The sequence below is a fragment of the Protopterus annectens genome, chromosome 6.part0 (genome assembly GCF_019279795.1).
Source record: "Protopterus annectens isolate FY-2018-M chromosome 6.part0, PAN1.0, whole genome shotgun sequence".
In the NCBI taxonomy this organism is placed as follows: domain Eukaryota; kingdom Metazoa; phylum Chordata; order Ceratodontiformes; family Protopteridae; genus Protopterus; species Protopterus annectens.
The window spans coordinates 622,276,733-622,299,900 of NC_056737.1; the positions used below are offsets into that span (position 1 = coordinate 622,276,733).

The 23,168-nt window shown below is 42.3% G+C and overlaps 1 protein-coding gene across 4 annotated transcripts in view; it reads right to left on the minus strand.

The window, feature by feature from the left end:
- Positions 1–23,168, minus strand: part of CDKL1 (cyclin dependent kinase like 1) — a 1,528,511-nt gene that overhangs the window by 1,042,542 nt on the left and 462,801 nt on the right. The window lies entirely within an intron of this gene.

Below are 23,168 nucleotides of genomic sequence, written 5' to 3' on the forward strand. Positions count from 1 at the left end.
CAATCCAAATTTCCAAAGCAAGCTGAGTGGCAATTCCGCTTTCTGCCCGGAACCCATCTAGCAGTTGTAAAACTAATCCAAAGCAAGCTGCACAGCAACTTCGCATTCTGCCCGGAACCCATCTGGCAGTTGTAAAACTAATCCATGGCACAAACAACTCCTTGAAATGGCTTAACGGCGCAGTCCCAGTATTCATTTCAAACAGACGCGCTTCGCGCTCCCACTCACGTTCCTTGAGCTTAGTTCTGACAGGCTGACGGAACTGACATCATCGCGCACATGATGACTTCAGCTCTGAGAGAGCGGAAATTAAAAAGTCTAAAAAATAAATGAAAAAAATCGGAAATGATGGGGTCCCACTCGTGAATTGTGGCACCCCATTATTGGGACCCCAAAACTCGGTAAAAACAGAGTAATTCAGGACGGTTGGGAGGTGTGGTTACCCCTCTGTGTGGTGGTGCACTATTCGCAAGCCACAGCAAAGCAGCTAATACAAAGAAACAAATGTAAAGCTCAAACTTAGCCCTGCACCAATGAAATAAATCAAACTGAGCCCTGAACCAGTAACCTTCAATTAGATAGTCCTACTGTATGCTCCTACCATGAGGGTACAGGGGGGCATCTCCAAAATAGATGTCCTGGTCTTTAGTGCTCAATCTACATACAGGACTGAATTCAGCCAGTCTAAATCCAATCTATACTATGGCCAACAGAAGTGCAACAGAACAATTATCAAAAAAGCAGGATCTTTTTTTTTTGTTTTAAATAAGCAACATTGTAAAAAGCAGCACAGTGTTTCTTGAATTAATAATAGCAACAGAATAAAACAGCAGAAACAGATCTTTTCTTGAATTAAGTAAAAGCAGCAGTTGGTGTGAAGTATAGTTAAAGTGCAAAAAATGCAGTGGTAAAATAAGGTGCAAAGCAACTGCAAACAGTACAGTTTTTTTAACTGCTGAAGTACAGTCACAGTATGTAAGAGAAGTGCAAAGAAAAAAACTTAGAGCCCATTTGTGGGTTTCCCAGCTCAGAAAGACCAGGTAAACACCTACAGCCACAAGCTGAATAATCACAGTCCTGTTAATGTAATAGCACAGTAAGAGTGTGTCAGGAGTGAAGTGCTACCATAAACAAACTTAAAGATATGACATGACATGACCTGATGAGAATGGTTGCTGTGACTGGAAGTATTTAAGTGAGTTTTAGATTCAAGTCACACTAATATAGTTGTGATATTTTTAGGGATGATGTTGGCAGAGTAATGATTACATTTTATAATGACGCTAACAAAGTTGTAATAAAGTATCTTGTACACTATCCCAAACACATAAGCAATAATGCAATACTGAGTGAAGCAATGGGCTAGTCAGGGGAATTGTAAGACCTGATACCAGAGGCAGAGGACTTCCTTACTCCTGAAAGGTCTGTTGTATTAGCAGTAATCCATGACTAAATATGGGTAATGTTGGGTTTACCCATGGCTGCTGTGATCTGAGCTTAAGGGCAATGTGCCAAGTGATCAAATTAGTAATTCAGGCATGGATAGATTATCCACAGGCAACGGTGGATTGCTGTTATAATAAAATGCTGTTATTAAAAAAAAAAAAAAAAACTACTTACCTATTAACTGTGGTCTTGTATTTCGGAATTTTTTTCCTTCATTTATCTTTTTTTGCTGTGTTCAATGACTGAGGACAGTATCGTAGTGTACTGCAATTGTGCTGGACGTGTATATATCAACAGTCACACAGTGCACCAAAAAGAATTCAGTTTGTGCAACATTTTTTTCTGGAATTCAGGAGTGTGCATGTACCCTACTGTGTAAAAAAGAATGCTTACAAACTATGACATCCTAGCAGGGAGTCATATGTTTTTTTTTTTAATATTTTAAACTCACTTTTCTTTACTATCTTTGCCTTTATAATGGTGAAGTTTGTCTTCCAGCCTCATGTTAGTTGTGTTTATTTTTTTCTAGTTAGAGAATGTGGAGGCTGTAGCTTTTGTTTTCAGTAGCTACAACTGCTCAGACTTACTCATGTGGGTAATGCTAGATTTACAATAAGGAAACTGATGGCCCTGTCCAATAAGTGTAGATAATTTTCCATTTTAATAAATATTCTTTGCATGACTGCTTACAACTTTTGCTCTAGAGTGCACTGTAACACTCAAAAAACAGACTGTCTCTATATTAAGCAGACTGAAATAGTATTTTAAAAGTGGTCAGTTGGTGGTTATGTTTGCTGTTTGTGGAAAAAATAGTCCTTTTTAGTCTTTACCTGTAATATTTTTACGATTTTTCTTTCTGTATTGAACAATTACTTCAGCGCTATTATTTCACAGTTAAGCTCATGAACACTTTTTAAACAAATCACCTGTATTCTTAACATGTACAAAACATTTTACCTTGATATACCTTTGCAAATAGCCTAACTTGCATTAGACAAAGACCATAATTTGACTGTCATACCCTTTTCTAACATAACTAAAAGCCTGCTGTAGCAAATCACATTACCCAACGACAGAAGTCAGGATAGTTTTTGTAGTTAATATACCAATCCTCTCAAGATAGCAATATGCAGAGTTCCAAGATGGCTACACATTGAGCGGCAGCTTGACTCTAGCTCTCCCAGTGTGAAAACAGAAACTCAACAGAGAATGTCAGTAGACTTTTGTGTTCATGGGTAAATTTCAGTAACTGGCTAGTAGGGGCCTGCATTACAGGAAAAAATACAGAGCACCTGGAAAAAATCAGCTACAAAAAGTGAGGAGGAAACACTGCCTGGAGAAAGTTCTGCAGCTTTTCAGCAAATAGTAATGGAACCTCCAGACATGACTTCCAGGACAATATAAGACAACTTCACATAGACCTGGTTAAAATAAACAAAACACTGATGGAGTATATCAACACAAACAGCAAAAGGCTGGGAAAAATGGAAGAAGCTTTAAACAGATATTCAGATGAGGTGATAAAGCTGCAAAAATCAAAGGGTGAAATGAAGAAAAGGTTGACTGAATAAGAGACTGCTCAGGAAGAGATGTTTAAAAAAATAATAGAATTACAATACAGAGCACGTAGGGAAAACCTGAGATTTTCAGCTATACCAGAGAAGCTGGAAGGAATACACTGCATTAATTTTATGAAAGCACAAATAAGCAACTGGACTGGTATTCCACAGCAGGAGTTGTTAGTTGAAAGGGCGTAACATGTGTATGTTCCTAACCTTTATATGAGAAAACAACCTAGATGTTTAATAGCAAAGATGCAATCCTACCAGGAGAAGTTGATTCTGACAAAACCGTGGCAGGAGGACAAAATACTAAAAGTGTGAGGCACAGTGTCTGTGGAGAATGAGTACTCATTGTACACCAGGTAGAAGAGGAGTAAATTCCTTCCACTATTTAGGGAATATTGAGATGCAGGTACGCGATTCAAACTGCAGTACCCAGCTGTCTTCAAGGTATTCTTCCCTGGAAGGACAAAATCATTTTTTTATTAAGTACATGCTGAGAAGGAAATACAAAAGTTTGTCGAACAAAAGTAAGCTATGAAGCAAGACATTCTGCTTCTTGTTTTTCTGGTAATAAATACCACAGAGAGACTGTACCTGTGAAACCTTTTCCACGGTTTCAAATGAAAATGTTGAAGAGAAGGAAGGGTGCATGAGAGTTGACTAGAAGAATTCGGAGTACGTTAGAAATGAAGCACAGACAGGTAATGTGGGATTACAACACAATAACTATATTTGTGAAATATGACAGAACAAGAAAATATGAAAATATCAGACTTAAAGAATGTGTTGGACTTGTGGGGGATTCTAAAGTATATGCACTACTTCATGTCTTTAATGTTCAGAAAAATGCTTTAGGGAGGAGAAGAGAGGGGAGAAAGTTAAATAAAGAAAACATTTTTATTTTCTTGATAGTACTATTTTGTGGTCTATGGTTTTCTTTGCATGCTATAAAGTTAAGTTTTCTCTGTTATTTTTAAGTGTAATGGAGATTATAAATAGGTGTTGATTTCTTTTTTCCTTTCTTTTTCCCTTCTCTCTTTCTTCTTGTTCAGTTTTAAGAAACATAGGCACTGCAATGTTAAGGGAAAAAAAAGCCTGGTTAAAAGAACATGATAAAAATAAAGTGCTTTCTCTCGTTCTTGCATGGGGAAATTACCGGATTAAGGAGCTTAGATTGATTTAGTAACAAATTTTAAGAGAAAACAAGTAAATGGAAAAGAATATTGAATATTATGAGGCTTTTTTTTCCAGCAAATAAATGCATGCTTAGTAGCAATTCTGTATCCAGCCCTCATGTCTCCATGAAAACAATCTGATAAAGAGAAATTGACTGTCTGGTTTTCATGTCTCCAAGGAGACAATCTGATAATGGGAAACTGGCTGCCTGGTTCTCATGTGTCTGTGGTGACAATCTGATAAAGAGAACTTGGTTACAAGTCTGGTGGAGAGTGATTGGCTAGGGGAAAAAAAGAAAAGAGAAACTAGCTAAGAGATAATATTATCAGAATGCATTCAGGGTTTTTTCCTGCTGGGAGAGTTATAAAGATAAAACAAAACCACTTAGCACTTAGTAGAAGCACAGGCTGCATCATGTGTCTTAGCATGGATTACCTTTCTTTTAGGTTAACTAAAGTCTATGTGTGTGGCTGTCAGTTTGGGATATTTGTTCTTATTAGGAGGATACAACTTCAATATTTGAAGATATACACAGTTGTGTGTGTCAGTATTAAGTTAATAGGTTTTAGGGGATATTGGTGATTTGTGTTTCTTTTTTTGTTTGAGGGTTTTCAATAAAACAAAATGTTTTTTAACATGTGACATATACTCAAATGGACATGACAAGGAACAACTATATAAAAGTTCAACCTGCCAAACAGCGTATGTATGTAACACAAAAGCTGGAATTAGACATTTGTCAAAAAAGGTGTTATACATAAAAGGTGGGAATAGTAATTTTTAATACAATGATACTTTCTGTAATGTCTTTAAATGTCAATGGTCTCACATATAAATAAATAAAATGAATGGTCAACTATATTAAAAATGTAGAGTGCAAATTGTTATGTTACAGGTGACATACTTGGAAAGAACTGAACATATGAATTTGATAAAGAAAGGTTTTCAGGATGGTTATTCAGTGGAATATATGGGACAAAGGAAAACATTAGTACTTATATTAATTGCAAGAGGAGCTCCAATTGTTAGAGAAGAGTATAAAAAAAAAACAATAACTGTAGATTAGTAGCACTAAGGAGCTACTGGCAAGGCAGGAGAATTATAATGGCATTATTTGTATTCCACCTAAAACTGCTATAATGGATATTAAGAAAATACTGGGAGAAATAATCAGTTTTCGGCAAGGAATATTACTTATAGCTGGAATATGATTTGCAACAATAAAGATGTGTCTGGAGGGCCTAGAAGGGAAAGTATAACAAAGGAGGGTAGATTTTTGAAGACATTTATGAAAATATTTGGCAACGAAGATGTGAATTCAGTACTAAGTTCAAAGTGAATTTACATATTATTCCCCATGATATAAAAAGTGGGTTAGGCTAGACAGAATTTACATTTCACAGGAACATGTGCATTTAATATGTTTCTTTGTATGCTTTATGCCCATATGACTTACAAGGGGAAGATCATGATGTATGGCTAGAACTGCCAGATGGTACTTGGGCAATACCAACTGTTGTATTACCAACCTTCTAGCCCTCTCTCAGGGGTCCACTCTTTATACAGTAACCCTTTGTCCCAGTATACATATTCCCCATTTCCTTGAGAATCAGGCACCTCCCTGGCTACCTCCCTCAAGCCTTGTAATGTAGGGTCTGAGAAAATACAGTTGTGTACACTTACCATAAATGTAGATGTTCAAGTGTCTTCACTGTTGCAGTCATCACTGAAGGGTTCTTCCTGCCGGCAGGCAGTCCTCGGTCGGCCAGAATCCCAAAGTCTGGGTCCGGCGTTGGCTGTTCAGTCATGCTCCCTGACGTCAGAGCGCCAGGAGTACAAAGCTGCCAGCCGACGCCATGTTCTCCAGTTTTTCTTGCCCCAGATGTCAGTTGCCCAAAAATGAAGGCTAATAGTAAAAAACAAAAAGGTTACATACAACAAGCCCCAAACCCTGAAGCAAATACACCTCAGAAGAAGGGTGAAGTAGGAAACCACAATAATGAAAGTATAAGAGGGGACAGGAGGGAGGTAGCAGACTGCAACAGTGAAGACACTTGAACATCTACATTTATGGTAAGTGTACACAACTGTACTATGTTCATCGTGTTTCACTGTTGCAGTCATCACTGTAGGGTTGAATCCCAAAGCTGAGATAAAGGGTGGTGGTTATAGAGTAGGAGGGGCAGCTAGAAGGCCCTGCAAGACTGCAGAAGCAAAGCCTGCCCTTGACTTAGAATAAAGAGGGAGATTATAATGCTTAGAGAAAGTATGCACCGAACTCCAGGTTGCAGCTTCCAAAATGTCTTTGGTAGGTACTCCCTGAGAAAGGCAGCTGAAGTAGCAGCAGCTCTGGTAGAGTGAGTCCTAACATTTGCTGGGATTTGCTTTCCATGATGAGAGTAACAAAATCTGATTCCATGAGCAATCCATTTAGAAATGGTCTGTTTTGAAATAGCTTTGCCTTGGGAATTTGTTGCATAAGAAACAAACAGTTACTCTGTTTTCCTGATATCCTTGGTTCTGTCCAGGTAAAAACAAAGTTGTCTGTGTACATCCAAGGAATGCAAGATCCTTCCCCCCTTATTTTGTGGATTAGTGAAAAAAGTTGGCAGGTGAATAGTTTGATTTAAAGCCACTTTGGAAACCACTTTAGGCATGAAAGTAGGATTAATCCTTAAAGACACCCTGTCTTGGTGAAAAATAATAAAAGGTTCCACAGCCATGAGTGCTTGCAATTCCGAGACTCTCCTGGCTGAAGTCAAAGCAGCAGGATAGCTGTTTTCCATGATAAATACTTAATATCAGATGTGGCAGCAGGCTCAAAAGGAGGCAGAGTGAGTTTTTCCAGAACATAGTTGAGGTCCCATGCAGGAATTGGTGGTGTCCTAGGGGGCCTTACATTCTTTGCTCCTCTGAGATATTGTTTCAGAAGTGGATGAGAAAAGATTGGAGGATCAGTACTGTAATGTGCAGAGATAGCCGAGGCATGTATTTTTATGGAGGAAAAGGATAAACCCTTATGTAGCATGTCTGTCAGGTAAAATAAAATCAGTGGGGTATTAGGGATGAGGGGATCCGAATCCTGAGCATGCATCCAGGTGCAAAATCTCTTCCATTTACCTGCATAAGATTTTCTAGTGCTAGGCCGTCTGGCTTCTAAGATGACATCCATGACCTGTTTGGGAAGAAGAGGATTAATCATAGACCCTGAATTCGCCAGGCTGCCAGGCTGAGAGTTTTGACATGAGAGTGCAGAACCTGGCCCTGGTGTTGGGACAAAAGATTTGGAATCTGAGGTAAAATCCAAGGTGGCTCCTGGGATAGAATCATCAGTGTTGAGTACCAAAATTGACGAGGCCAATTTGGGGCCAATAAAATCATCATCTTGGGCTTGTCCTGCTTGATCTTTAATAACACCCGAGGAAGAAGGGGTAGTGGCGGAAAGGCATATCCCGAGAGGTTTCTCCAACTGAATGATAGTGCATCCACTTTCTATGCTAGTTTGTGGAATGTCCTTGTGGAAAAAATCTGTAACTGGTGGTTGAGAGGGGATGCAAACAGATCTATGTCCGGGCAGCCCCAGGCTTCTGTAATCATCTTGAATATTTGGGTGTCTAGCATCCACTCGTGTGGGTCTGACAGGTTCCTGCTCAGGCTGTCTGCCAGAATATTTTGTTTCCCTGGCAGGAACTGAGCTTGTAGATTCACTTTGCAAGCTAGGGCTGTGTCCACAGAGTCATGGCTAGTCTGCAAAGGGGGTAGGAGTGTGAACCCCCTTGCTTGTTTATGTACCACATAACTGTGGTGTTGTCTGTCCGTATCAGTAGTTGTCCTGGTTGTAGAAGGTCCCTGAAAGCCAAGAGGGCATTCTGTACAGCTAACATCTCTTTTAAATTGATATGTAGGTGCTTCTGATCCTCTGTCCAAAAACCCTGCAGACCTTTCCCCGGCAAGTGGGCTCCCCATGCGTAATCCGATGCGTCCGTGGTTAATACTTGGCTGGCTGGATGCAGACTGAAGGCTTTCCCTTTGTTGTAAAGACATGCCATGGTCCACCAATGGAATTCCTTTTGTAGGCAAGGCAAGACAGAAATCTGTGTGTCTAGACTGTGGCAATGCTGAGACCATACACTTTTTAGGTACCATTGTATTTTACTCATATGTAGCCTTGCATTTGGTATGAGAAGGATGCAAGAGGCCATGTAACCCAAAGCCTGCAGGAATTTCCTTGCAGTTAGCTGAGTCACTGAAGCCAAGGTTTTGAAAGTTGAAGCCAGCTGTAGTTGTTTTTCGGATGTCAGGAATGCCATCTGGGTTGTTGTGTTTAGAAGAGCACCCAGGAAATTTATCCGTTGTGTGGGTGTCAAATTTGACTTTTTCATGTTCACAGTGAATCCCAGGTATTTGAGAAGATTTTGAACAAATTTCAGATGCTGGAGTAAGACATCCTTGCTGTCTGCTTGAATAAGGCAGTCGTCCAGATAAGGGTAAATTTGAATTCTCTTGAGTCTGCAATAAGCTACTACTGGTGCCAGGCACTTGGTGAAGACCCTGGGTGCAGTAGACAAGCCAAAGGGCAGCGCAGAGAATTGGTAATGTTTCGAGCTGGCCTTGAACCTGAGGTATTTTCTGCACTCCTGTCTGATAGGGATGTGTAGGTAAGCCTCCTTTAAATCCAATGTCACCATCCATGCATTTTTGCTCAACATTGGCAGGAGCTGCAGCAGATTAAGCATTTTGAACTTTGGTATCTCCAGGAAAGTGTGTAAGACTGACAGATCCAGGATGGGTCTCCATGAATTTTGTTTTTTGGTAACTAGAAAGAGCCTTGAGTAAAATCCTTGCCCCGTCTCTGATTGTGGAACCAGTTGTATGGCCCTCATAGCCACGAGGGATGCCACCTGGTTTAATGCCTCTGACCATTGGTGTCTCATTAGATCTGGCCAACCATTTGATCTTGGTAAGGTATGAAAGTGGAATTTGTAACCTCTTGAAACTACATCCAGAACCCACTTGTCTTGGGTTATGTAAGTCCAATTTTGTTGAAAAAGATAGAGTTTTCCCCCTAGAGGAGCTTCCAGGAGAGAAGTACCTGGAGCCATGCAGGGGGAGTCACTGAGCCTGTTTCCTGTAAGATTGAGGTCTGTCCTCTCCACCCCTGGGGGTGGAAGTACTCCACTGCCTAGGTCTGTAAGAGGTCTGTGCTTGGGCCCTCCCTCTGGAGCGCCTATATCTACCCCTCTGAGGCCTGTCCAAACTGAGAAAGGACCAATTTTTAGTTGGCCAATTTCTGCTAAATCTTGGGGGCTGAACTTGTAAGAAATCCTTAACTGTTTGCATGGATTTTGCCTTATCCTCCATTTTCTTTATCACCTCTTCAGCCTTAGACCCAAACAGAACATTATGCTGAACAGGAGCATCCAGTAACTTTGCTTTCACTTGATCAGGTAAGTTTTGTTCCTTTAACCAGGCATGCCTTCTAATGACTGTGCCACAGGCAGACGCCCTGCAAGAAGCCTCCAAGGCATCAAAACCACAGTGTAAACCATGCTTCCCCACTTGCTCAGTGGCATGCATCAAATCCTGTAATTCCTTATTATCTGCACATGCAGCAATGGTGCCTAACTTTTGTTTCATAACAGACAGTAGAAATTGCTGATATTTTAGCATATGAAATTGGCAATTTAAAGCTCTAATAGATAAAGTAGATGAAGTGTACACTTTTTTGCCCCATCGATTCCAAAGCTCTAGAATCTTTATCTGTCGGAATAGGGTTTTTAGCAGAAGCGGCCTTTACCCCCTTAGGACCCTGAGAAATGGTTTCTGGGTCAGCAGTAGGATTTTTGTAAAGAAACTGGTGGGAGTCAGGGACCCTGTAATATCTGTCGGGCTTAGCAGGGGCTGGAGGGAAGGAGTCAGGGGTTAAATTAGCCTCAGAGAAGGCATCATCCACAATATCCAAAATAGGAGGAATAGCCAGGGGTCTATGTTGGGGAAGAAGAAGGAAATCCTAAGATTCCAAGTACGCCTGTCCTTCCCAGTGGAAATGTTCCCTCATGTCATGTAAAGTTTCCCCAAAAGAAAAATCCTCAGGGGGAGAAGCTGAAGGAATGGATTCCTCAGCATCAGAATCCTCATAAGGAGGGAAAGCATATTCCTGTTCAGAGGAAGACACTGAAGAAAGAGATGCCTGATCAGAAGAGTCATAGTCCAAATCTTGCCTTGGCCTTTTGTCTGGAGGGGGATGTGAACCCCTAATCACGGTTAATAAGTCCTCCGCCATTTTTAGTAGCTGTTTCTGAGATTTGGGTCCCTGATCAGAAGAGGCCTGGGCTGGTGTCTTAGATTTAGAAGGAGTCTTTGTCTTTGTCTTTTCCTTTATCAGAAGCTGTGTAGGCCTGAAAACCCCCTCGGAAGCCGGTACCTGCACAGCGGCTCCGGACCCATCCGAGGGAGCATTGTCCGAAGGTCCTGCAACTGGAGTGCTCAAAGGCCTAGTAGGCTCCTCCTGGGAGTCCGTTTCGGCAAACAGTTCTGAAATGGCCGACGACAGGGGCTGCGAAAGCGCCATACTGACGACGGCCGAACCGGTAGCTGGTTCTGCTTGTAAAGCGTCGTCTGATTTGGACCTCGGTGGCCTGTCCTTATCCTTGCGTCATTTGTGAACTGCGGTAGTCGGAAGCGTGTCCGATGACATTTTATAATTAAATCGCCTACCAAAGTAGTGAAAAGCAAAATTGTACCTTCGCTTAATAGTACGTTGGTTAAATCTAGCACAAAACCGACAACTAGCTACGTCGTGGTCAGGGCCTAAACAAGGAATACAATAGGAATGAAAATCCTTATGAGGTATTTGCTTCCCACAAAAAATGCAATTATTAACTTTTTCTGACATCGGACTGGAGCAAGAAAAAAGTTTCCCCAATGGGGTACTTAGCTTTGAGAAGAAGAAGTAAGTCTTCGGACTGTAGCATGAAAAAATATCAGGAGTCAGCCGACCGGGACTTGCGAACTGCTTTCACCGCACGGCAAGAAAGACTGGAGAACATGGCGTCGGCTGGCAGCTTTGTACTCCTGGCGCTTTGACGTCAGGGAGCATGACTGAACAGCCAACGCCAGACCCAGACTTTGGGATTCTGGCCGACTGAGGACTGCCTGCCGGCAGGAAGAACCCTACAGTGATGACTGCAACAGTGAAACACGATGAACATCGGAGACTGTCTCAACTCTCTCTTTGCAACCCTTCCCAGCTCCCCTTCCACAGGAAGTCTAGTATCCTTTGACAGCAGTGCCCCACTGTCAGCCTGGGTACTACTACTCACTTCTGCTCTTGCAGTCACTCTGTCCAAAGGAACATCAGTACCCACAAGCAGCTGTGGCTCACCTTCAGTCTCCCTGCTACAAGGTACCTCCCTCCCTGAAGCAGTCACCTCACCAGTCCTGGCTTCATGTGTGCAGTCTGTCTGGGTCCACCCAGGCTACCAGACCCACATGCCTGTTTCCAAGCCTGACTGCATATAACTACATGCACACAAGGTACTACATTATCAAAATCATTCCCTATCAGGACATCTGCAGGGATATCCTCTAACACACCTACTTGCTTGCTTCCTTTTCTACCCTCCCAGTCAATGTGAACCCTAGTCAAGGGTATTTGGAATTTGGTCCTAAAGCTCTGACTGGAGTAGACTGCCCAGGCGAGTAGTGTTCCTCTTGATAACCATTGCAGGCTTCATAATGGTTAGGTCAGAGGCTGTCTCTCTCTTAGCAGTGGCCTGTTCCCCATCTACTAATATAGGATATAACCTCTTGTGGTAGTTTGGTACCCTTGTTGTTTCCAGACAACGTATCACTGGCATTATGTTATTCCCACTTGCTGACTCCCTTACCTTTTGTTCCCCACCTTGCCTCTGTGGACATCTATATGCTACATGGCCCCATTAGTTATATTTAAAACATTTAACCCTTGATGTTGGCTGTGTACCTGAACTAGTGGCTTCCTCTGTTTCTGGTGGACTCTGTTGGGGTGGTTTAGGCTGCCCACGATGGATTATCTTATACCCATGTGTAGCACTGGGTATCTCTTTCCTGTACAGTGATACCCTGCTTGCTAAGTATAGGTCTCTCTTTTTTCCCCAACACATCTGCAGTTTTGCATTCTCATTCCGTCCAACCAGATTCTGATGTCCTCAGGCAAAGTGTTAAGTGCCTGTTCCCTCACCAAAAGATCTGCCAGCCTTCAAAAGTGGTGACCTGATACCCACTCACCCACCTATGAAAATAAGTGCTTAATTCAGCAACATAATCACTCACACTTTCATGTGCCTTGCGACTATGCTCATGAAACTTTTTTCTGTAAGACTCTATAAGCTTAAGTGTATTATAATTTAAGCAATCAGTATCAATCAGACAATTCAGAAACAGCAGTTACAGTTTTACCATGGAGTAAGAGGGTCAGGAACCATACCTAGAGCCCTTGGTCAGCATTATGCTGTTTGCATACCCTTTCAAACATATGAACAAAACTACCAAAATTATCATCCTCTGTAAACTGTGGAAGAAATTTGCTGATCTTTATTGCTTCTGGGGTTCACAAACCAAACACTCGAAAACACGAAAACCAAACTGGTGAAAAGGGAACAGGTAAACGAGATTGCTTCTGGGGTTCAGTTACTCCCTTCCCCGTTACTTCCATGACCCTGGTAAAGAGTCAGCACTTTGCTTTCATGTTGCCTCTACTTCTCATTTTCTTCAGCTTCCAGACATCTCAGTCTCTCTGCTAATTCTACTGCCATTTGTTTCTGTTTCTCTTTTTCTTCAGCCTCCAAAAGCAGCAGTTTCTCATTTTCTTCAGCCTCTAAACAACACAGTTTCTTATTTTCTTCAGTCTCTAAATGCTGCAGTCTCTCTGCTGATTCTGTTTCCAAAGGTATGGCCTCCAGTTCAAGTCTCTAACTCCAGATGGATTTTTAAGCCCTCTGAGGCAAACTTAAACTGCCCATTTTCAGAGAGTTGTACATTCCAAGGCCAATCTGGCTGTCTTCCTGGTTACTGGTCTGTGATGCAGCTATGACTAAGGATGCAATCATTTCCGCTTTAGTCAGGTTGGCATGCACCAGTCCCTTGGCTTGGCACATCTCAGCCAACTGTCTGCTTGTTAGCTTGCCATAATCGTCTGCTGACATCCTTGCCTGCTCTCCCCGACTAACTAAGCTAACAAAAAGTAAATAAAACTATTGTGATATGAAACTCTGAATGTTTACTGTGTGGCTGCTTGACAGTACAAACACCTTCTTCAGTGACCACTGATTACAATCTACAGGAGTTCAATATCCACACCCTGAATCTCACTATGTGATGTAGTGATCACACCACTGCCATCAAATGTGATGACCCACCACTGCCAAACAGTAATCAAGAAGCCTCAGTCCTCACCACTGTCAACAGTGGATGATGTCCAATGAGAGGATAACAGGTACACACACAGCATTTCCAGATGCAGCTCTCTGCATCAAGTGCAGTTTCCCTTAAGAGCAAACAAAGACCACAGTCAGTCTGGGGCTGGTTTCTCACCCTTCCTCCAGATCCCCAATAAGACTCCCCACTGGCACAGCTATAGAGCTGAGATCTCAGCCGAGTGATCAAGCCAAGACCTCCAGCTCCCTCTCTATCCAACCAGTGCATGTCCCTGCCCAAGTAATTGACGCACACACTCTGAGGTTTGATTTACACACACACACACACACACACACACACACACACACACACACACACACACACCCTGCCAAAGGTTTACTAGCTATGCTCCCTTCTGCCCAGACTATATGGTACTTACCACTGCCACCAGTCACTCCTTATCAGCTACTTTAAGGCCCTTAACAAAGGGTGTCCAATCTTGCTGTGTAATATTAATATTAATACAAATGGTAGTTTGACCAAGAGCAAGGCCCAGAAGTATTTAGGAGTATGGACTAAAAATGATTCTGGTGTGGCAGCTAGGGATATGTGGGAAAAGACTAAACAAAAGATGATACAAAAACAGGTGGATATGGATAGTAAGCTACAAGTACAGTTCTCCATCACTACCTCCCCAAGATCTTCTAACAAATATGTTCTTTACATGAATAAGCTTTACAAAAAATGCAGTCAAAGTCTGTACTCGGAATCTGTAGCATATGATTGGAATACAATCCCTGCTCCAATCAGGACAATACATAACATGCATTTATTTAAGCTGCAACTAAAAAAATTCCTCTCAAACTCCTAGCTTTGTACATGCTGCTCTCCTGGATAATAATTTCAGCTTATATTCCTCTAATATCTATATAGACCCTCTCTCTCCATTTTACTTGTTTTATTTCCCTTATTCCCCTTTCACTTAATTTTCTCTATCTCTCCCGTCTCCCTGCTCCACTTATCACCTGTACCAAATTATCATTTCTCACCCTGTACTCCCTTCCTCTCCTCTTCCTTATCCACTATAAGGACATTCCACTCTGACATTCGCTTTATGAGGAAGTAATACATTCACTTATAAAGCATGTCCATGCTACATAATACTGCATTCATCTTGTTTTACTGATAGTATTATGTGTATTCATGGGATATGTGCACTAATAAATGTATTCATCTATAATATATATATTTACAGTATATTGTAATATGACATCACTTTACACCTATACATATGTAACTTCTCTTCTTATATTTGTGGAGCTTTTCTTCCAGAGTCTCCACTGAAAATAGATAAAATTATCCAGTTGGACTTTCCTGTTAACCATATGTCAATAAATAAAAACACAGCATCTTATTATGGCTTAAGGGATGATGAAGACAATACAATGAGCTTTATTTATACCCCAACATTTCTTATTGACATAGGACAGAGATACTTCTCTATCACTGCCTCTTCCACATGGATGAACTACCACAAGAAATCAAGAGTGAAGTCCATATTTTCAATCTAGAAAGAAACTATCAGTTTCTTAAAAACAAATTCAAATGCAACTGCTACAGAGACACACTGGCTAATTAACAAATTATGATTGAAGAACTGTTTATTGCATACTTGTAAAGTCAAGGTAGCTATTTCTGAATGTTTATTTTCTATGAATGTTTGAGTCCCAAGTCAGAGTGCGAAGTTCATGGTAATTTCAGTGTCTAGGAAATTAATTTGTTGTCCATAGCCTGAGAGTTTGAAACAGGACCTTCTACGGTTTATTTCTTCCCTAACAGGACCTTCTACGGTTTATTTCTTCCCTAACAGACAGCATTCCATTCTTAACATTTAAACTCTCTTGGTTTTTGTCTGGAAATTTATCACCACTCTAGTTATACTGTCCCTGAAAATATCACTACCAGAATCATTAGGTCCTAAAGATAATTTAAATATATTCATATACAGCAGCAATGCTCATATTCACAGTCAGATTTAAAAAATAAATAAATAAACCTTCCAGGAGGAAGTAAAAAAAGGCAGTTGATAAATTAATACTATAAACAATGTTTTGACTTTAGTTATCTTTCAACTACTTGCAGGCTATCTGTTCACAACTGGATGCTCATTTATATAACCGATTTTTGCCAGTCACAGGTACACATTCCAGATAGTACAACTGTGTAAGTAAACTTACCATAACAGCACATGTTTGAATGATCATTGCTGCAGCAGGCTTAGCTACATGGGTTATATCCTGTGTAAGATATAAACGTCATCCATCTTGCAATGCTTTATGGCATCTTCCACACACCTGAGCCATTTTTCAGCTCGAGCTGAGTTGACTAAAAAGTCAGTTTTGGGTGACAAGCCCTTCAGAGCTTTCATGCCAACAGAAAGGGATACAAAGCTCTAAGTGAACATTGCTGGGAAAAGAAAATGTATGCATGTCCACACCATGGCATAAAAAGGACACAAAAAACAAGGAGAGTGGAGGGGGGGAGCAGTTACTGCAGCAGTACTCATTCGAACATCTATTAGGGTAAATATACTTACACACCTATACTATGGTCTTCATACTGCTCACTACTGTAGTAGCCTTAGCTATATGGGTAGATTACTGTAGATTAAAATAACTGGGGGTGGAAGGGGAAGGATACAGGAGCCCCTGGAAAGTGGTCTATCAAAGCCTGTCCTAGACCAGGAAAAGAATCTAGAGTATAGTGATTTGTTAAAGTATACACAGAGGACCAAGTTGCTGCTTCTAATTCTACTTAGAGTCTAACTCTCTCCAAAAAGCCACAAATGAAGCCAGAGCCTTGGAAAAATGAACCGTGGAACCAGCCTGGAATAGTTTTGTTATGGTGGGAATAACTAAAGTTAATCGCCTGAGACAACCATTTGGAAATAGTCTGTTTTGATGTATGTTGTACATTCTTCTTCTTCTTCTTCTTTCGGCTTTTTCCCGGTTAGGGGTCGCCACAGCGGATCACCTTGTCCGCACATTGAATGGCAGTGGAGTTTTACGGTGTCGAGTTGCCAGCCCGGCGCCCAACCTTCCACAGAAGGCACACTCACACACACACCTAGGGCCAATTTAGAGTGTCCAATCCACCTGCAGCATGTCTTTGGGATGTGGGAGGAAACTGGAGCACCCGGAGGAAACCCACGCGACCACAGGGAGGACATGCAGACTCCGCACAGAAGGCTCCCGAGCTGAGGATCGAACCGGAGAACCTCATTCTTACCTTCACATAAAATGAACAACTTATCAGAAGTTCTGAAATAATGTGTTCTGTTAAGATAGCACATTTGAGTCATCTGTGGACATCCAAGGTATAAAGCATCCATTCCTCCCTCATTTTTTGGAGTTCAGGAAAGAACACAGGGAAATGAATTGTTTGATTTAAAGTAAACTCAGATACCACTTTTGACATAAAAGGAGGATTAATTCTCAAAGAAACCCAGTCCCTGAGAAGATAAGGTTGACCTACCATGACAGCTTGCAACCAAGATGTTCTTGCAGAGTAAGAGGAATCAGTAAAACACCTTTCCATGTTAAGAACCTCAAATCATCCCGATAAGCTGGTTTAGACAGAGTGTTAGCTTCTCTATCACAAAATTAAGATCCCAAGGAGAAGACCTTGGTTTTATGGGAAGTCTCTTATGCAGAACCCTTTTAATAGCATTTTCACATGAGATAGCATTGAAAGAGGGTGGATCCATGGGCAGGCATGCTGAAAAGGCCAACAGTTTAACCTTGATAAAGGAACGAGACAAGCCATAGGATTGTAGCTCACAGAAATACTGTAAAAAACAGAGAAAAACAGGCCTGAATGGCTGCTGGTTCTTTTGCTGGCACAAACTAGAAAACCTTTTCTATTTGCTAATATAAGATTTTCTAGTGGCAGGCTTTCTTGCCTCCATTAATACTATCTGCACGTCCTCAGAAGCAGTCGCCTAAAATATATTAATACCCAATCATCCAGGCAGTCAGTTGTAAGTATTTTGGGTCATCATATATCAACTACCTCTGATCTAGTGCGAGTAAATCTAGTCTGTGTTAAAACTTGCGATAATTGCCCTGGACATTTGCAAAAGAAGGGAGTACTACTGTAGCTTGGGCCAGAAGGGAGTCATCAAAATGATCTCTGGGGAGTCCTTCTGAATCATCAGAATTACTCTGGATATCAGTGGAAAAACAGACAAGAACATTCCTATCCAATGAAAAAAAAAATCTGCTTCCCTAGTATTCTTACATGCAGCCCTGAAAGAGAATGTTGCCAGTTGATTGTTTAGAAGGCAAAAACATCTGCCTGAAGAATTCCCCACAGATGGATCAGCTCTTAGATGACCATCTGATTCTGGTTCCATTTGTGAGGCTCTTCCCTGGTCCTGTTCAGCTTGTCTACCAACACAGTTTTGCTCTGATGGAATGTAGGCCACCTGTACAGGGAGATTGTGCTGTAAAGCTATATGCCATACTAACACTGCTAGACTGCATAGGGGGTAAGATCTTGTTTCCCCCTTGTTTATATACCACATTACTGTAGTATTGTCTGTAAAAACTTGAAGAGGTCCTGGGGACCATAGCTGGTTCAGAGAACTGAGAGCATTTATAAGAGCTAGTGTCTCATTCATGTTTATGTGTTTGGGGTGTCCTTGTCCCAAAGACTGTGCACTTCTATACGCATTAACTCTGCTCCTCAAGCATAGCCTGAGGAGTGTGTGGTGACTGACTGCTATGGAGCAGCAGTGGAGAACGAGAGACCTAGATTCTGAGAAATTTGATGTCTCCACCAAACATTCAGAATCCATTTATTTGTCTGTAATATGTTGCCAGAGAGAAAAATACAGATTCAGACTTTCTGGAGCAGATAAATGTTGGGGGACAAAGCCCCCTCAAATAGTCATTCTGACTTATTTGACTGCTCTTTGATGGGGGAGGGGGGGTCCTGCATTCTTTTTGGGACCTCTCTGTCATTGCTTTTTAAATGTCTGTTTACCAGCATTCTACTGAGACTGTTTGTTTTCTGCCACAATTAGACAAGGAAGCAGAGAATCACTTTGAGAATTTAGACAAGGAGGGCTAAAAAATCTGACAGCTTACCTAATTCAGTTTAGCACTCGCATCAATCCCTATCCAAGGAAGAATACAAAATGTCATTGCTGACATATTTTGTGAGTTTCTGAAAATGCAGACAGGCAAAATCTCCTTAAAGCCTTAACAGTGGCAGCAACCCTAGAAGTAATACCAACACAAACACATGTCAAACAATGGGTAATGACATGAGAAACAGAAGAAACTAAACTTCGCAATGTAGATTTTTTTCCTCACAAGAGGAAACTGATGGCAAAATATTCCCCATACTTTCACAATTAATCAGGATAAACTTCAACATGTGTGTCTGACAGTTTAAAATTCTAAAAATCAAAGTTACAGAAGCATCCACTTTTCCCCAAGCTTATCAAAACTCTTCCATCCTTATGGGTCTATATTAGCTAACCAAACGCTTATGTATTCCTATCACACGTAAACGAACTATATAGAACAAAATCTTATAAAGTTGAAGAGCTATAAATACGAAAATGTTTTAATCGAAATGTTTTAGTTGGCCAAATACATTGTATTCACATTTGCGTATCTACTTAACAGTGCATACGTGAAACTATAATGAATGTTTAGTAATGAAACAATGAAAGAGAAATAATATACGACGTATATTATATTTATATGTATACCACGTTGTATAACATATACACTACAGTTTTTATCTTTTTTAGAATATAAAAGTCCGAGAGACGTGCTTATGCTTGTTTTGCACATGAGCTAAATTCAACATGGCTGAAACACTGCATACACCCGGAGTTATGGGAGAAGTCTATGATACGGTAAAATCACAGAAAGGCAGGAATATGCTAAATATTGACGGCTATCTGTTTAATTTAGAGAAAACAGTTAAGGAAAAACACTATTGGTATTGTAAACTGAAAGACAGGTGTAAAGGTCGGGTAATAACTCGAAAATACACTGAAGGAGAAGTCCTGTTAAAATCTATGGGACATCACCATCCCCCAGATGTCACTGAAGTAGAAAAATATGTTGCCTGTGACAGTCTAAAGCAGAGTGCTAGAGTGTGTAGGGACACCCCTTCATTAGTGGTTGACGACATTATAGCATGCACGTCTCTTGAAACAATACTGTCCTTGCCATCACGTAGATCCATGTTACAACAGGTCAGTAGGGTGAGACTTAAGAATATTAAATGTTATACAAAGTTTTGTACAACCTTAGATAGTGTTGATCCTAGCAGCTGCAACCTTAAAGAGGGTACATTTCTGAAGAAACGGAAACTTGACATACATAATAATTTGCATGTCTTATTGTTTTCCACTCTTGAGAATCTACGTGATTTGAGTAAATCTAAAATGTGGATGTTAAGTTGTCAATCTCGCCTTCATTCTTGCTGGATGGGTTCGGAGCCGATCCTCGGCTCCGACTCGGCCACTCTAAAAGCTCGAGAGCTAGTTCCACCGGCTCGAGGCTCCCCTATATCCCACAATGCTAGGCGGTAACTCCCCAGATCTCGTTTGCCGCTACAGCGATCGAGGTGTGTTCCTACCGGCTCAGGTTAGTTTTTTGGTAAAGAACTAGTTTCTTAGCCTTTTTCCCCTTTAAAGTTAGTTGTTTCTTATAAATAGATAGTTTTAAGTTAGTTTATCCCTTTTCCGTTGACTTTCCATTCCCTTTTTTCCACAAAATCTTTAGATTTTTCCCTCGGGCCTTAGGCCCAGTCCCTTCCTTCCTATAGTGAGTGACTGTGTTTTATAGGGATTCTTATTTCTAACTACTATAATTTGTTTAAATTAGTTTTATTTACCCCTAAGTGTAATCGGTGTGTGTGTCTGCTTGTGTGTTACACTTTCCCTTAGATATGTCTAAGGAATCAAAGGTCTCAGGCTTTAAGAAGTGTGACTCGTGCTGTCAGAAGATGTCTCTGACAGATGGTCACACTTCCTGTGTGTACTGCCTGGGACCTTTGCACCTGCAGGACTCATGTGCTGTTTGCCATGGCTTCAGCCCTAGAGTCCTGCAGGAGCGAAAAATAAACTTATTCTAAGGGGCTTACTTAAGCCTGAGGGTCCCTCGACTCAGTCATCGGGGAAACCCTCTAAGCCTTCTAGACCTTCGGCTCCAGTCTCTGAGCCATCTTCTGGAGGCCCTAAAGCTATTCGAACATCGGCTCCGGCGGGAGCCGATGAAACTCGAATACAAGCCCCTACGGTGGCCTCAGCTCCGGCCGGAGCCGAGGAAAACATTACTCTGTCGGCTCCGATTATTTTATCGGAACCGACATCTAGAAAGAGGTCCCGCTCTCCATCTATTGGCTCCGTTCATTCGGCTCCAGCATCACCCTTGCTGTCTGAATGGAGCCATAGATCTCACTCTTCTAGGTCTTCCAGGTTATCGGACCATGACCTTCAGAGAGTAGTGAGTCGACTTCTTAAGTCCGAGGCATTAGCCCAGATGCTTCAAAGTCCGACTTAACAGTCGAGACCTACTCCTACCACTCAAACTATTCCTCCTCTGACTCTTTTGAGTTCGGAGCCGGGGCGGCTCGGACCCGAGACTATGGTGGCGTTGGAACCGATACCTTTGTCTTCGGTTCCGTCGTCTGCTCCGATGTCTTCTTTGGAAGAATCCCGGCGCCGGACTTCCCTCGTCGGCTCTGAGGGGGCGAGTGGCATCAGACCCTTGTCCGACCCCGCTCTCCCTCTCGGTGCTTCGGCGCTGGTGAGTTCGGCTCCGACATCGGCCTCGGAGCCATCATTGTTGGTGCCGGGGGAGGTTTTCAGTTTTTTGGAACGGAGACCTCCGGCTCTGCCTGACAGGGGTGCCTTCGAGGTCATGAGGAGCGTGTTAGAACCAGGTTCTACTCCACAGTCGGTTCTTTCTGCCCCTCCCCCTATGGTGCCTCCGGTGATTTCGACTCACTCTCTCATCCCCGACCGTAGAGAGCCAGCTCCTCAAGTTTCCCCTGTGGGGATCTCCTCCTCTTCCGAGGCCTCTCCTGACCCTGTAGGAGAGCCCCCTAGGAAGAGGCAGTGTAAGAGGAAGCACATTGACTCCCCTGAGTCTGTCACCTCTGACACTGATTTAGAGGATTCTGAAGGTTCCCCTCATTCCCCCTCTGAAGATGTCTCCTTTGCAGACATCCTTGAAATCTTAAAACAGAGGGGGAATTGGCCAGCCCTCAACCCTTCAGAGGATGAATCAGTGTACCTTGAGGCATTTGGCTCTTGCCCTTCCACCTCCTGGGTGTCCCCTCCCTTTGACCCCCTTATGCAAGTGGTGGCAAAGAAGGCTTGGGCGGCTCCTGACTCAGTGGAACCCACCCCCAGGAGACCATCAAAATTCATCACGGCCCCCAAGGATAAAGAATTTCTGACCAAAGGTGTCTCTGTTGATGCTATGGTGGTGGCTGCGGCTACCAAGAAGGAGTTAGCTGATCCTTCGGTGCCTGTTCATCCTCCTAATAAGGAGTCTAGGTCGATGGACAGGTACGGGAAGCGGATGTTCTCGTCAGCGACCTTTACTATGAGATCGCTGAATTACCTGTGTCATTTTACTCGACTTCAGAGGGACTTACTCAAGGAAGCGAGTGAAATGTTGAAGGACCCAACAGCTGCGGGTTTTCAGGATAGGATGAACTCTCAGCTGGCTACCCTTAATTCTATAACCAACTCCTCCATGCGCCTCCTTTCATATGCGGCTGATGGAGCAAGTAGAGCGGCAGGTACAGGTGTAGCCTTGCGTAGGCACGCCTGGATGCGACTTTGTAACTTTGCGGACCCTTTTAAGGCGTCCTTCACTAATTCCCCCTTTGATGGATCATCCCTCTTTGGTCCTCAAGTGAAGGAAACCCTGACTAGGTGCGAGACTGATGGCAAAACTCTTTCTGCCGTCGGAGTCCGTTTTTCTACTCCTTCTAGACCTTACCCCAAAGGTCAGAAGGGGGGAAAGATGTGGTTCCGTAAGCAATCTCAAGGAGACTTGCCTGACGCACAGAGTCGATTCCCCTCTAGAGGCAGAGGGGGAACAACAATGGTAGACGCCGTCCTAGAGGCAGAGGGGGCCCGCAGAATCAGGGCAGTCGAGAATCCTTTTCCGGCAAGCCCTTTCAGCATCCCTGAGGTGTTGACCGACTGTCCACCTTCGGAGGCAGTCGGGGGAAGGTTGTCACTGTACCCAAAAGCCTGGCTATCCCTAACTCAAGACAAGTGGGTACAGTCTATCATTTCCGAAGGCTACAGAATCCCTTTCCTTTTCATTCCGAAGCTGTCCAAAAAATCCCTTCCAGACGTTCTACCCAGTCAAAGGGAGCAAGCAGCATTAGAAATTTCAAAGCTGCTCGCAAAAAGAGCCATTCAACCAGTGCCAGCAGACCAAGTAGGATCCGGAACCTACTCCAAATTCTTTTTGGTTCCAAAGAAAACAGGGGACTGGAGACCCATTTTGGATCTCAGCAACTTGAACAAGTTTA